Here is a 15,267-nt window from a genome sequence, read left to right on the forward strand (position 1 = left end):
CAGAATTATGAATCAAATGGTTTTGTACAGAATTATGAATTATAAATTATGAATATTGTGAATTATGAATTATGAATTATGAATATTGTGATTATATTATGAATTATGAATACTGTGTCTGTATGAAATTATGATTTATGAATATTGTGTCTGTACAGAATTATGGTTTTGTACAGAATTATGAATTATGAGTATTGTGTTTGTACAGTTAATTGAAAATGTTAGTAATGTTACATTTGTATTTACTAATGTGTATGATGTACAGAATCAAAACAATAACACTTCAATTGATATGGGTGTTCTTGCCCAACAACTACAAAGGAATAATAAGACAAAGAGAGGTGTTAACAAACTAAAAACACCAGTGGTTCCGACTGAGATAGAGTTTAACAATTTTGGGGAAGCCATTGAAGAAAATAAAAAGATTTTTTCCACTAATATAGGTGTTATAACTAGGCGAAGGATTGATTATCTTGTAGATGATTGGCAACTAATACCTCCAGAATAGAAAGATGCATTATGGTTGAAAATCAAGGTAACCAATTAGTGATTTTAGCGTATGTAATCGTTATTTATTTCTGTATCAACTAAGTTTAATTCAACAGGAAGTACATTTCATCCGAGATGATTTTGCAAAGATAAAAACACTTCATCATGCAACGGGGCGTTTAAGAGATTTAGGCAAAAGTTACTCAAGTATATGGATGATAAACTGCTTCCTTATGAAGAAGATGAAGATTACTTTTTCATTACCCTGGATAAATGGAGAACGTTTTGTGAATGAGAAAACACACCAGCAAAAAGGGTTAGTTTTATTCATTGAACGTCTAATGGTTTTGTATTTAGATTGTGCTATTTTAACTGATGTGTTCTGTAATCATATGTAACATGTTAAGGCTCTACAAGAACGAGGGAGGAAAAACGCGTTGAAACAAAATAAAGATAATTATGCCCGTGTTGGTAGGTCAGGATATCGTGGCCTTGAAAAAAAGTGGGAGCTGGAAAAAAATGATCCTAACAAGCGTACGATATACCATGATATCAGTAATCCCGCTGCGAGGAATTATGTTTTGGGCAGGATGAGGCCAGATAAAGAAGTGAAGACGAAATCACCCGAGACAAATTCGTCGCTTATAGATAAAATTGTATTAGAATTTAATTTGTATTAATTTATATTCTTATAATTAAGTATTTAAAATACTTGTATAACATAAACTTTTTTGTTGATTTGTTTCAGGTTAGGACGGATAAAGAGGGTGGGGATGCGTTGTTAGAACATGTAGGGAAAGAACATGGAGGTAGAACTAGGGGTCTTAGTAGTATGTTAGGCTATAGCACGGGCCTACAACGAAAAAGACAAAAAGGTAGAACAAGTATTTACAGTGGAAAATATAAGGGCAATAGTAGACGAGCGTATAGAAGAGCGTAAAACAAAAGAAAATTCTGGATCACATGCTGACTCAGAGATACAGATGCCACTAATGGATGCACATGTAGTAGACGAACAAGTGATGGGGCATGATGAGGTATTTGATAACAATCAAGATCTGGAAGAACAAATGAGAGTTGAGGAAATGCGTAGAGAGGATGAAAGGCGAATAGAGGAGGAAAAAATGAGGGCAGAGGAAAGGTGTAGAGAGGAGGACATCCGGATAGAGGTACAAAAGAGTAGGGAGGAGGAAAGGCATAGAGAGGAGGAACAGAGGAGACAGGTTAAACAGCGAAGAGAGGTTGAACAACAAAGGGTGACGAAACAACATAATGTGGAGGGACTAGCCATGCAAAATTAAGGGTCTCGTGAATCGAGGGATCGGGCGAAATACAAATCACTGTTAAATTTGCAAACCACACAGGTAATTGGTAGTTTTTTATTCACTTAAAATTGGATTATAAACTAATAAATACATTTCTTGTTTTGCTGATGTTTTTAGGAGCCAGTTGTAGTCTTCTTATTTGACCCGTATCGTATAGACCATATTGTATGTGCTAAGGGTATGATATACCCAACCAACGAAGATACAGAAGTAGATGGGGAAAAAAGTGTTACCTTTTTACATGAAGGTTAAAATAACAAAAATTATTAAGGGTTACATGTCCATGAGAATTTCAATACCGCTAAAAGGCGTTTCAAAAGATTCGAAGAAGGAGATCTTAAAGGATGTCTTAGGATCACATGTTCAATGGCCTGTTATGAAACTGGCTCCCTTCGATTGTATTGTGCAAGAAAGTTTTGGGAAAATAACAGGGTTGACACCAAAAACAGTGATTGAATTGCAACAAATAAAGGTTATTGTTTTTACTCTCAATTATTGTAAAAAAAAATTTACTCATTATTCTTCTATGTGATACATAACTTTATACTTTTAACTGTAAATGTAATTTTTCCTTATTCATGTTCACTATAGATGCATACAGAAATCATGTTGCTGAATCCCAAAAGTACAGAACCTGTACTGTGTGCTAGGGGGATTTTGTATGGAACCGACCATACCCTAATACATGGACAACGTATGTTACCAGGATACATGAAGGTGTCGGTAAAACATGTCTTGCCTCGCTATGAATCTGTGTTGCTTCCAATACCAGATAAAGATTTTGAGATTAATACATTGAAGGAAGCTGTAGGGGCTTTCATACCATGGCATGTCTTGAGAATGCGTCTGTTAAATAAAAAGGTACCTACATAATTGCTTATTTTTAGAATTTCCTAAAATGATAAATCACTAACATACAACAGTAACTACAAAACTAGTGTGATTAGTAACTATTTTTTAATGTAAATATTATATTTGTTAACAGGAGGGTGAAACAAAATCAAACACTGGTGAATTACAAAAAAAAATGATAAAAATGTTGCTCTAAGTAATAAGCAGATGGATATAAGTGCTGCTCCTATTAGTAAGCAGGTATATGTTCAAATTAGTACTTACCATATATAATTCAACTTACAAAATTATATTAATATATAAGAAAATTTTGATGATGTGGTGTTCAGGTCGTTGCAACTAACCAACCAATAACAGATTTACAAAAAATGAAAAAACAAGATGTGCTTACCCAACTGATCATATTGGAGAATGCCATACCCGACAGACCAATTGTACAAGAAGTGTATACTAGATAGATGACTAGAGAAGATCCTACATCTAGGTGTACACTTAATACCCCTCCTGGTATGTTTGCAGGCGTAACAGGTAATTTGGTAACTACGATTGATGTTGATGACATCATGACATTTTGGAAAAAGGGTTGGTTAGATTGCAGCAATATATTTTCCTTCATGATGTAAGTACATTTATGTTATCTTTTGCACATGTTTTCATATTCATATAGGTTACATTGACAGTAACATGTTTTCATATGTATCATATTTTACTTATGCACATGTTTGACTATAGTTTAAGTTGAACGGTAACATCATATGGCCTTTTACTTCATATTTGTCAGGGGTCTACACAACTTTATGAAAATAGCCTTTACCAAACCATATGGGTTAATTAACCCTTATTCGATCCAAGGCAATTTGATTGAATCTGGCAAAAATGATGTGATAGACTACTTGAAGACCGCCTTCAAATCCACTTATGATTATTTCTTCGCACCATATGTTCAGAAGTATGTAAATCTTCAAATTATATCATTACTAATATATATAACAATGCTTATATATATTGTATCTTCTAAATGAACGTTGTTTTTGTTTTTCTAGAGGCCACTGGGTGTTGTTTTTTGTATCGCTAAAAGAGAACAAAGGAATTATACTTGATTCACTGAATAAGAAACAACAGAAGACGATAATCTACTCACAGATTGTATAAATCAGTAAGACTGCTTTGTTTATTTTAATTAATTATTTATTTAAATATTATTTTAAATAACAGTATTCTGCATTAACTGTTAATTATTTGTATTTTTATCTAATTTTCAATAGGGCTAGGGGTCATTTGAAATGGGAAGTAGTCAAGGTTTGTACAAACATCTCATAGTCTTATGTTAATGTTGAGGTTCATATGTTTATGTTAATGTTATTGTATACGTTTTACATGTTAAACGCGTTTGCACTTGTCATGCAGAGCAATCAACAACCAGGCAGTTGGGAGTGCGGTTACTATGTCCTCAGTTGGATGTATTCGATCGCAAGTAATGGTATAAAGAGAGAATTTCGTATTGACGAAGTAAGTTGTTGGTATTGTGAAAAATTACTAAATTATTTCTATTTGTATATTTTTAAATAAAACTTATACTTTATTATATATCTTAATATAAAATATATAATAAAGTATATATTGGGAATCTATTTGAAATCTACAACTTTCGTGGGATGAACGTTGCCTTTCTACCATCGACCTAGACGATATTTTTGAAAGATGGCATTTGTGGAGTCCTTTTTGATCTCAACTAGGTATGTTATAATGGTTGTATAATTATAAGTTAAATTAACTGTTTGTATTACTATTTGCAATGATCAAGAATCATTTTGCATATCAAGTTTGCATTAATTGATGTCATATTTGGATGTTTATGTAGGTTTATAGCAGAATGAAAAACTTGGATGCTTACAAAATGGGCAGAATGCTAGTTGGGCGTGATATATATTTGGTGCAAAGACCTTCATTTTTTCTATGTTTAAAGTATATTAACGATAGATGTATTTTGTATTACATTTTGTTAGATATAGGCACAAATCAAATACATTATGTTAATTGTATAGTTGAGTGTGGTGTAACAATTTTAATTTGTCTATCTGTAGAATGTTTATACATTTATTTATAATCATATAATAATTTTTTCAGTTAAACCACTTTTACAGCACATTTTAATTGCCAGCAGAAACTTACCTAGCTAACACCTCTAATTGGTAACTTGCAAACACGTCTAATTGCTAACACGTCTAATTGATAGTCTGTTATATTTGGCGTGAAATTTTGAATGGTAGTTAATATTAGCGGCTATTAAAAAATTTAAATATTTAATATTATATTCTGATATTTAAAATATTTGGGAAAAAAATGGCGGATACAAGTTAATACGGGACACGACTAATTGGGTTTTCAAATTCATCAAGAACACGTCTAGTTCTTACTAACAACACGACTAATTACACTAACGGAACACGTCTAAATGGCTTTTGACCACGTCTATTTGAAGTAATGGAACACGTCTAACTGACATAACGGACCACGTCTAATTGAGATAACGGAACACGTCTAACTACCTACAGTCTAACCTCCATTGAACACGTCTATTTGTTGAGATTCGACACGTCTATATAAGTTTGTTAGACCGGTGCAAGGAACCGGTGTAATTGGCAATATCAATTAGTGCTGTGCCATTTAGACGTGTCATTCAACACGTCTACATGGCCTTTTACACACGTCCAAATAGCCCGTTCTGTAGTAGTGTTAGACTTGTTTAAGCACAAATACATGGGTGTGACATTTCAAGCATTATGTGGGTTCATGTGAAAAGGTGTGACTCTTCAAAGACACATTTTGACCCATTATAAATATATGGATTCATTTCTATATGAAAGGTTAGACATTTTTACACAATGTTCCAGATTTTGAACATGTCTAACACACTTTCGACACAAAAATTACAGATAATACTTTCTAGAATTGCAAGGAACAATTATCTTTTGGTCAAGACGATTGTTCATACTAATCTTATCCTAATAGTGATTTCGTGTAACCCGTGACCAAGTGGGTCGAAATACTCTATTAAGAAAGTGTTCGCATGATTCTAGTATTAATCCAGTTATTGATTATTCACCCACTAATCCATATTTTCCCCAACAAGGAGCGAATTAAGGTGGGTTAGTTAACATCCACCCGAAACAATATAAATCCTTGTGTTTGTTGCACTTTACATTTCTTACATATTGCATTAACAAACACAAACGCTTCCGCATCTAAAACTTAACTTAGAATGTTTAATACATCGAAAAAGTTATAAGAAATCAATTAAGTAACTATTCACCCTCACTCTAGTTATTTACAGACATGAATAAAAATTACAATATAGTTGTTTAATAAGTATTATTGATATAATTTAAGGACCGTATTACATAAAATTTAAATGCTTATTGGTTAAAAATAGTTTCAACTCTGAATGGTTCATCACTTAATGATGAACCATTCATCACCATCTGTCATTCAGAGGTCAAAAACAAATGCATTAAATGTTGAATAGTTCAGCATTTAGCGTCGAACCGTTTAATTAAGAAGTAAACAAACGCACCCTTAATTTCAATGTGGTTAATGTATGTTTGTATGTATTAAACTTGTGTCTAACCCATGTATATCAATGAATCTACGTACCCATATGTAATTCAACTTATCTTCTAGATCTTATGTATTTAATTTTATGTTTCTGAGAAAAAATAATAATAAAAGGATTATGCATCTGGAGGTAGGGTGTTTATTTGTTCGGTTTTTCAGTTTTCGATTTATTCGGTTTGATTTCCTCTATTTTTTTAAATTTTAAAAGAAAAATAACAAATGTAGTCTCGAAAGCTACGTTTAAGCATTCAATATATAAATTAATTTTCATATCTATAACTAGGTCATGAATAACATTAATACCAAAATTATATAAGAAAATTTGATATTAAAAAAGGAATATTTATTTTTTTCAATTAAATCAACGGAGTTTTAAAACTTAAATATGATATGCTTAAACGTAGCTGATAATGCTAAAAACGAACATATATTTCATAGCATTATCCTTCAAGAAAGACAAGCTTTTAGTTGCAGTTGTTCTATTTACAAGTTATATTCGTTTAAATAATAAAAGGTGAAGACAAAAGACAGATTCGACGATTTGAAGACGAAAACGACCAAAAAGCTAAAAAGTACAAAGTACAATCCAAGAGGTTCAAATTATTGATGAGAAACGTCTAAAAATTACAAGAGTACAAGCCGCAAAAAGCAAAGTACAAGATATTAAATTATACGAAAAGGCGTTCGAAAATCCGGAACCGAGACATGAATCAACTTTCAGCGCGCGACGCAACAGACCAAAAATTACAAGTCAACTATGCACAAGAATATAATATAATATATAATTAATTATATATATTATTATATATTATAAATATCAGCAGCCCACGTTTTGAATTTGATCTATGAGCTGGAATCCATACCTCCGCACTCGCGGAGCTGTGATGAAGAAAACCTCCGCACTCGCGAAGCTCAACAGTTAAACGTGGGCCTATAAAAGGCAGCGCATTCTGATCGATTCCTTACCCCTTTTCTTTCTTTTCTATATACGTAAAAATATATATATATAATTTTAATTTTAATTTTAATTTAAGTTTAATAATAATAAAGTTATAGTGGCGAATGTTTTAAGTTTGTAAGTCGAAACTCTGTCCGTGTAACGCTACGCTATTAATACTCATTGTAAGTTATGTTCAACCTTTTTAAATTAATGTCTCGTAGCTAAGTTATTATTATGCTTATTTAAATCGAAGTAATCGTGATGTTGGGCTAAATACTAAAGACGGGGTTATTGGGCTTTGTACCATAATTGGGGTTTGGACAAAAGACCGACACTTGTGGAGATTGGACTATGGGCTATTAATGGGCTTTATATTTGTTTAACTGAATGATAGTTAGTTAATTTAATATAGAGATTTACAATTTGAGGTAATTATAAATAACTACATACACTCGATTGAACACGATGGGCGGGATATTTATAAGTACTAATAATCGTTCATTTAACCGGACATGGGGATGGATTAATAGTCAATGGACTCATTAAAACAGGGGTGGATTACATACAAGGACACTTGGTGTAATTGTTAATAAAGTATTAAAACCTTGGATTGCACACAGTCGATAACCTGGTGTAATCATTAACAATGTATTAAAACTTTATTACAGTTTAAGTCCCCAATTAGTTGGAATATTTGACTTCGAGTATAAGGATAATTTGACGAGGACACTCGCACTTTATATTTATGACTGATGGACTGTTATGGACAAAAACCAGATGGACATATCGAATAATCCAGGACAAAGGACAAATGACCCATGGTAATAAACTAAAATCAACACGTCGAACATCATGATTACGGAAGTTTAAATAAGCATAATTCCTTTATTTTATATCTTATCGCACTTTTAATTATCGTACTTTTAAATTATCTCAATTTTATTTACCGTCATTTTATTTATCGCACTTTAATTTATCACACTTTTATTATCATTATTTACTTTACGCTTTAAATTAAGTCATTTGTATATTTAATATTTTACATTAGGTTTTAATTGCGACTTAAGACATAAAATTGACAAACCGGTCACTAAACGGTAAAAACCCCCTTTTGTAACAATAATAATCTTACTTATATATATTTATAAAAATATAGTTTAAACTAAATATAGCTTTAAATTTAGTTGTATCCCTGTGGAACGAACCAGACTTACTAAAAACTACACTACTCTACGATTAGGTACACTGCCTATAAGTATTGTAGCAAGGTTTAGGTATATCCCATTCTATAAATAAATAAATAAATAACTTGTGTAAAATTATATCGTATTTAATAGTTTTTCGTAATAAAAATATAACTATTTCGTATACACCTCGCATAACATCAAGTATTTTTGGCGCCGCTGCCGAAGAACACTAAAACGCCGAAGCGAAACGCCATATATATATATAAAAAAGATTTTTATTAAGTTTTAATCTATTTTGTAAAAATATAAGTTTTAAATATTAAAAACAAAAATATAAAAACATAAAAAAATATATATCTATTTAGGTGTTTTAATTAAAAAGTTTATTTTTTTTAGAATTATAAAAATCTAATAAGTAATTGTTAAAATATAAGTTTTATTTAAGTTATACTTTATAAAAACTAAAAACAGAAAATATAAATTAAAAGTAAAAAGTTAAAAAAATAATAATATTAAAAACTAAACCTGTTGAACCTGCGTAATTTGAACCTGCCCATCATCTGAATCTGCATCCTCCGCACTCGTGGAGTTTTTGGGCAGAAGACATCCGCACTCGCGGAGCCATCTGAAATCTGCGACCTGGTACCTCATTTATTACGAAATTAGGGTTAAAAATTAATTATTATTATTAATTATAATTAGGGTTTATATTTAATATTAATTAGTTTTAGTTTAATTAAATTTGTATTTTTAAGTTTTATTTAGTTTTATTAATTTATAAAATTAATACTTTTATAAAATAATAATATAAAAATAATATTTTTATAAAAATTATATTTTTTATAACTTTAGTTTTATTTTTAAATTTTGTATCTTTTTAATCGTTTAATTGTAATTTGTATTTTTATCGTTCGTAATTTGTTTTAAGTTAATTTTTGCCGTAGTTTATTTTTATTGTTAGATTTCTAAGATTTGCAGTGAAATCCCTTAAGTGATTTTTCTTTAGATTAAGATTTAGACGCTTTAGAATTTTACGACATCGCTTTTCGCTTTTATATTTAATAAACTTTAGTGCCTTTTTAAGTAATTGCCGTTTTGGATATAGAATTCCTTTAAGCTTTAATACCTTTAGACGTAACTTTTAATTCTTAGTTTTTAGGCTTTTAAGTTTCGACGCTTTACTTTCTTTTTATTATTTTTTTCGACGCTTATTTTCCGACCTTTTATTTTTCGACGCACTCTTTTTCTTTCTTATTTCTCGACGCTCTAGTTTTTAGGACATAGATTTTTATTTCAAAATTTTGACGAAAAATTATTTTAAGCGGTTAAATTGATAGACATCCAAAATTTTCTGATTCGTAGTAATAGTTGGATTTGTTAGTGGCGAGTTGTGGGCTTCCGATTTAAAGGGTCCTGGCTGCCTGCTGCATCTATTGGCTATTTGAAACGTGGGCAAAATCAGAAAAGTCTATTAATTTGATAACTTATATAATTTCTATCTTTTATAACTAATAGGATATTCAGTGAATGCACCGAGCAAAACGTTCACCACCTTTTATACGTTCACCACCTGTAACTCGATCAAGACATCTAGCCAATATTGTCGCCGTTGATTTTTCTTTAGAATCGTCATCTAGTCGACCAAGTACTCCAATTCAAATTTCCGATAATCCATTTTTTGAACCAGACCTTACAATTGAGAATCCGGAGGATATTCGGGGACAATTCAGAGATCCTGAACCACTAATCATTCCTCCAGAACCACCAATCATTCAAACAGAGATTGTCGAGGAACAAACTATTAAATCAGAATCCTCTAGTGATTCAGATTCAACAAATTCAATCATGGAGAATCTGGAACCTCTAAGTATGAAAGACTGAATGCGAGCTAAACTCACTGGCCAAGGTCACGCAATTACTTAACCAGACATTAATGTGCCAGATTATGAAATCAAAGGACAAATCCTACACATGGTAACTAATCAATGCCAATTTAGTGGTGCGCCGAAGGAAGATCCAAATGAACATCTTCGAACTTTTAATAGGATCTGTACTCTATTTAAAATCCGAGAAGTGGAGGATGAACAGATATATCTCATGTTATTTCCCTGGACTTTAAAGGGAGAAGCCAAAGATTGGTTGGAATCGTTACCTGAAGGGGCGATTGATACATGGGATGTTTTAGTTGAAAAATTTCTTAAACAATTCTTTCCGGCATCTAAAACCGTAAGACTTCAAGGAGAAATAGTTACGTTCACACAAAAGCCAAATGAAACTCTATATGAGGCGTGGACAAGATTTGGAAAGTTATTGAGAGGATGTCCGCAACATGGGTTAGACACTTATCAAATAGTACAAATATTCTACCAAGGATGCGACATCACTACAAGAAAAGACATCGATATAGCAGCTGGTGGTTCCATTATGAAGAAAACTGCAACTGAAGCTTACAAAATTATTGATAACACTGCTTCCCACTCACATGAGTGGCACCAAGAAAAAGATATCGTTAGATCATCTAAAGCGGCTAGAGCCGATTCTAGCCATGACTTTGATTCCATGTCCGCAAAGATAGATGCTTTCGAGAGACGAATGGAAAAGATGACTAAAGATATTCACTCAATACGAATAAGTTATGAGCAGTGTGGAGGGCCACATTTGACAAAAGATTGTCTCAGTGTTGAACAAACAATGGAACAAAGAGAGAATGTTTCATACATGAACCAAAGGCCTGGAAATAATTATCAGAATAATTATCAACCGCCAAGACCAATCTACAATCAAAACCAGAATTATAACCGAAATGTTCCATACAATAACCAACAAGGTCCTAGCAATCAACAAGTATCCAATAATACTTACAATCAGCAAAGATCTATTTTTCAAAATAAACCACCACAAACCGATGATAAAAAGCCAAATTTAGAAGATATGATGTCGAAGCTAGTTGAATCTCAAACGTAGTTTTTCACATCTCAGAAACAAATGAATGAACAAAATGCCCAAGCATTTAGAAATCAATAAGCTTCTATTCAAAATTTGGAACAAGAAGTAAGCAACCTAGCAAGGTTGATAGGTGAAAGAAAACCGGGAAGTTTACCTAGTGATACAAATGCTAACCCCCGGAATGAAACAGCTAAAGCCATTACCACAAGAAGTGGTATTACACTTAAACCACCTGAAATACCTGTAATTTCTGATGAAGCTATTCCCACTCTACAAGAACCACAACCTGAGCAAGATAAGAAAACAGAACCGGTAGTTAAAAAGGTTAATAAAGAAAACACAGTTAAGGCTAAACCTTATGTTAAACCATACCAACCACCACTTCCTTACCCGAGTAAAATGAGAAAAGAGACTTGAAGCCGAGCAATCCAAATTCTTGGATATGTTTAAACAGATAAATGTCAATCTTCCTTTCATTGATGTGATTTCAGGAATGCTAAGATATGCTAAATTCTTGAAAGATCTAATCACAAATAGAAATAAAATGGAAGAACTCTCGGCTGTTACTATGAATGCTAATTGTTCTACAGTGTTGTTGAATAAGATACCAGAAAAATTATCAGATCCAGGAAGTTTCACAATTCCATGTTTTCTGGGTAGTCTTAGTTCAATAGAAGCATTGGCAGACTTAGGTACTAGTATAAATCTAATGCCGTATTCACTATACGCTAAACTAGACCTTGGAGAATTGAAACCAACACGAATAAGCATACAACTAGCCGATCGATCAGTAAAATATCCTAGAGGGATAATGGAGAACATGCTAGTTAAAGTTGGTACTTTAGTATTTCCAGTAGAATTTGTTATTCTGGATATGGAAGAAGATTCTCGAGTTCCTCTCATATTAGGAAGACCATTCTTAAATACGGCTAAAGTAATAATAGACGTGTTCGGTAAGAAACTGACCCTAAGTATACAGGACGAGAGTGTTACCTTTTCAGTTGATAGAGCCATTCAACAACCGCAATCTACAGATGATACATGTTATTATATTCAAACTATAGATTCACATGCAGAATTGTTAGAAGAATTTTCAGAATTACAAGGAACAGGAGAATGTTCTTTAGGAGAAGGAACTGAATCAATTGATGAAGCTGAAATGTTAGCCGCACTCATGGCTAATGGATATGAACCAACAACAGAAGAAATTCAAATGCTAAAAGAGGAAGACAGATATCGATACAAATCATCGATAGAAGAACCACCGACATTAGAGTTAAAGCCACTTCCAAACCATTTGGAATACACTTATTTACATGGTGAATCTGAATTACCTGTAATAATATCGTCTTCTCTTACGGAAAATGAAAAATCTCGACTCATTACTGTGCTAAAAGCTCATAAACCAGCTATTGCATGGAAGATTCATGACATTAAAGGCATACGTCCTTCATATTGCACACATAAAATCCTTATGGAAGAAGGTCAATAAACCTATGTGCAACGCCAAAGAAGACTAAATCCTAATATGCAAGATGTTGTTAAGAAAGAAATTATTAAACTGCTCGATGCAGGTTTAATTTATCCAATCTCTGATAGTCCATGGATAAGCCCAGTTCAATGCGTACCTAAGAAGGGTGGCATGACTGTCATCACAAATGAGAAAAATGAGCTTATTCCTACTAGAACTGTAACAGGATAGCGTGTTTGTATTGATTATAGAAAATTAAATGACACCACCAGAAAAGATCACTTTCCCTTACCTTTCATTGATCAAATGTTGGAAAGATTAGCCGGGAATAGTTACTATTGTTTTCTTAACAGTTTTTCCGGATATTTTCAAATTCCAATAGCACCCGAGGACCAAGAGAAAACCACGTTCACGTGCCTTATGGTACTTTTGCTTACAAACGCATGCCATTTGGACTTTTCAACGCCCCTGCAACCTTTCAAAGGTGCATGATGGCGATTTTTCACGACATGATAGAAGAATGCATGGAAGTTTTCATGGATGACTTTTCAGTCTTCGGTGATACTTTTGAAACATGTCTAGTTAATTTTGAACGAATGCTAATTAGATGCGAACAATCAAATTTAGTTCTTAATTGGGAGAAATGCCATTTCAAGGTTAAAGAAGGCATCGTTCTTGGTCATAAAATTTCAAAGGGAGGAATTGAAGTGGATAGAGCTAAAGTAGATGTAATTGCTAAACTTCCACATCCCACCAATGTTAGAGGAGTTAGGAGTTTTCTAGGGCATGCCGGTTTTTACTGACGTTTCATAAAAGATTTTTCTAAAATTGCCACTCCTATGAATAAACTCTTAGAAAAAGATGCTCCATTCATCTTTTCAGATGAATGCATCAAATCTTTTAATATTCTTAAAGAAAAACTCACTAATGCGCCGATCATGATAACTCCAAATTGAAATCTACCGTTTGAACTAATGTGCGATGCAAGTGATTTTGCAATGGGAGCCGTTTTAGGACAAAGGATTGAAAAACTATTTCAACCTATTTATTACGCTAGTAAGACGTTACAAGGAGCACAAACGAACTACACAACTACTGAAAAAGAACTTCTTGCTATTGTCTTTGCTTTTGACAAATTTCGTTCATATATCGTTCTAGCTAAAACGGTGATCTATACCTACCATTCTGCTCTTAGATACCTATTTTCGAAACAAGATGCCAAACCACGATTAATCCGTTGGATCTTACTCTTACAAGAGTTCGATATTGAAATCCGAGATAAAAAGGGAGCAGAAAATCTTGCCGCTGATCATGTTTCTCGTCTTGAAAATCGTGAATTAGAAGTTCTAAATGAATCAGCCATACAAGATAACTTTCCTGATGAATATCTATTGAAAATAGATTATAGTGAAATTCCATGGTTTGCAGACTATGCAAACTACTTAGTATGTGGATTCGTTGAAAAAGGTTGTCATACCAAAAACGAAAGAAATTCTTTAGTGATATAAAACACTATTTCTGAGAAGATCCACATTTGTTTAAAAGTTGTCCCGATGGAATAATACACCGATGTGTATTCGGAGATGAAGCCAGTCAAATCTTAAACCATTGTCACACAGGACCAACAGGAGGGCATTATAGGCCTCAACTTACAGCAAGAAAAGTCTACGATGCTGGATTCTATTGGCCTACAATTTTCAAAGACGCACACCTTCTTTGCAAATCCTGTGATGCTTGTCAAAGGGCCGGAAAAATAAGTCAACGTGAGGAAATGCCACAAAATGTCATTCAAGTATGTGAAGTATTTGACGTTTGGGGTATTGACTTTATGGGTACATTTCCAAAATCTCATAATAATGTGACGATCGTACCAAATCCATATGGACGAAAACGTCATTCATTGATTTCATTGCGAGGTATTTGACCTCTATATGATACGTTTTGTAAACATTGCATTCTTTTGAAAAGGCACACCATAAATGTATATTTAAATCAAAGGTTTTCGACATCTGATGATTTCTACATATAGACAATCACCGTATATAATAGTTTACAATAGTACTTCCGTTGACAATGCAGTTAAAATAAGGTACATGGTGATGACTTGGTGAATGCAATGTTTTCTTGAAAAATATGCCATGTAAGACTCCATGGATATAGCTTGTCTATCATATAAGCAAACAGCGAAAGGCTTCTAGGGAACCTGAGAATAAACATGCTAACAAGTGTCAACACAAAGGTTGGTGAGTTCATAGTTTTAGTATTGCGCATAATCTGTATATAAAAGTGGATCACAAGATTTCCGTTGTTTCATCCAGAAACGTTTATCAAAATGTTCTACAAAATTGAGCACCCTGGTAACTAAACTTAACGTATATATAATTTATACCCTTTGTATAATCATCTTAATAATACACGCAAACCAACGTGTACGCTTCTCAA

This window comes from Rutidosis leptorrhynchoides, chromosome 9 (assembly GCF_046630445.1).
Source record: "Rutidosis leptorrhynchoides isolate AG116_Rl617_1_P2 chromosome 9, CSIRO_AGI_Rlap_v1, whole genome shotgun sequence".
NCBI classification, from domain to species: Eukaryota; Viridiplantae; Streptophyta; class Magnoliopsida; order Asterales; family Asteraceae; genus Rutidosis; species Rutidosis leptorrhynchoides.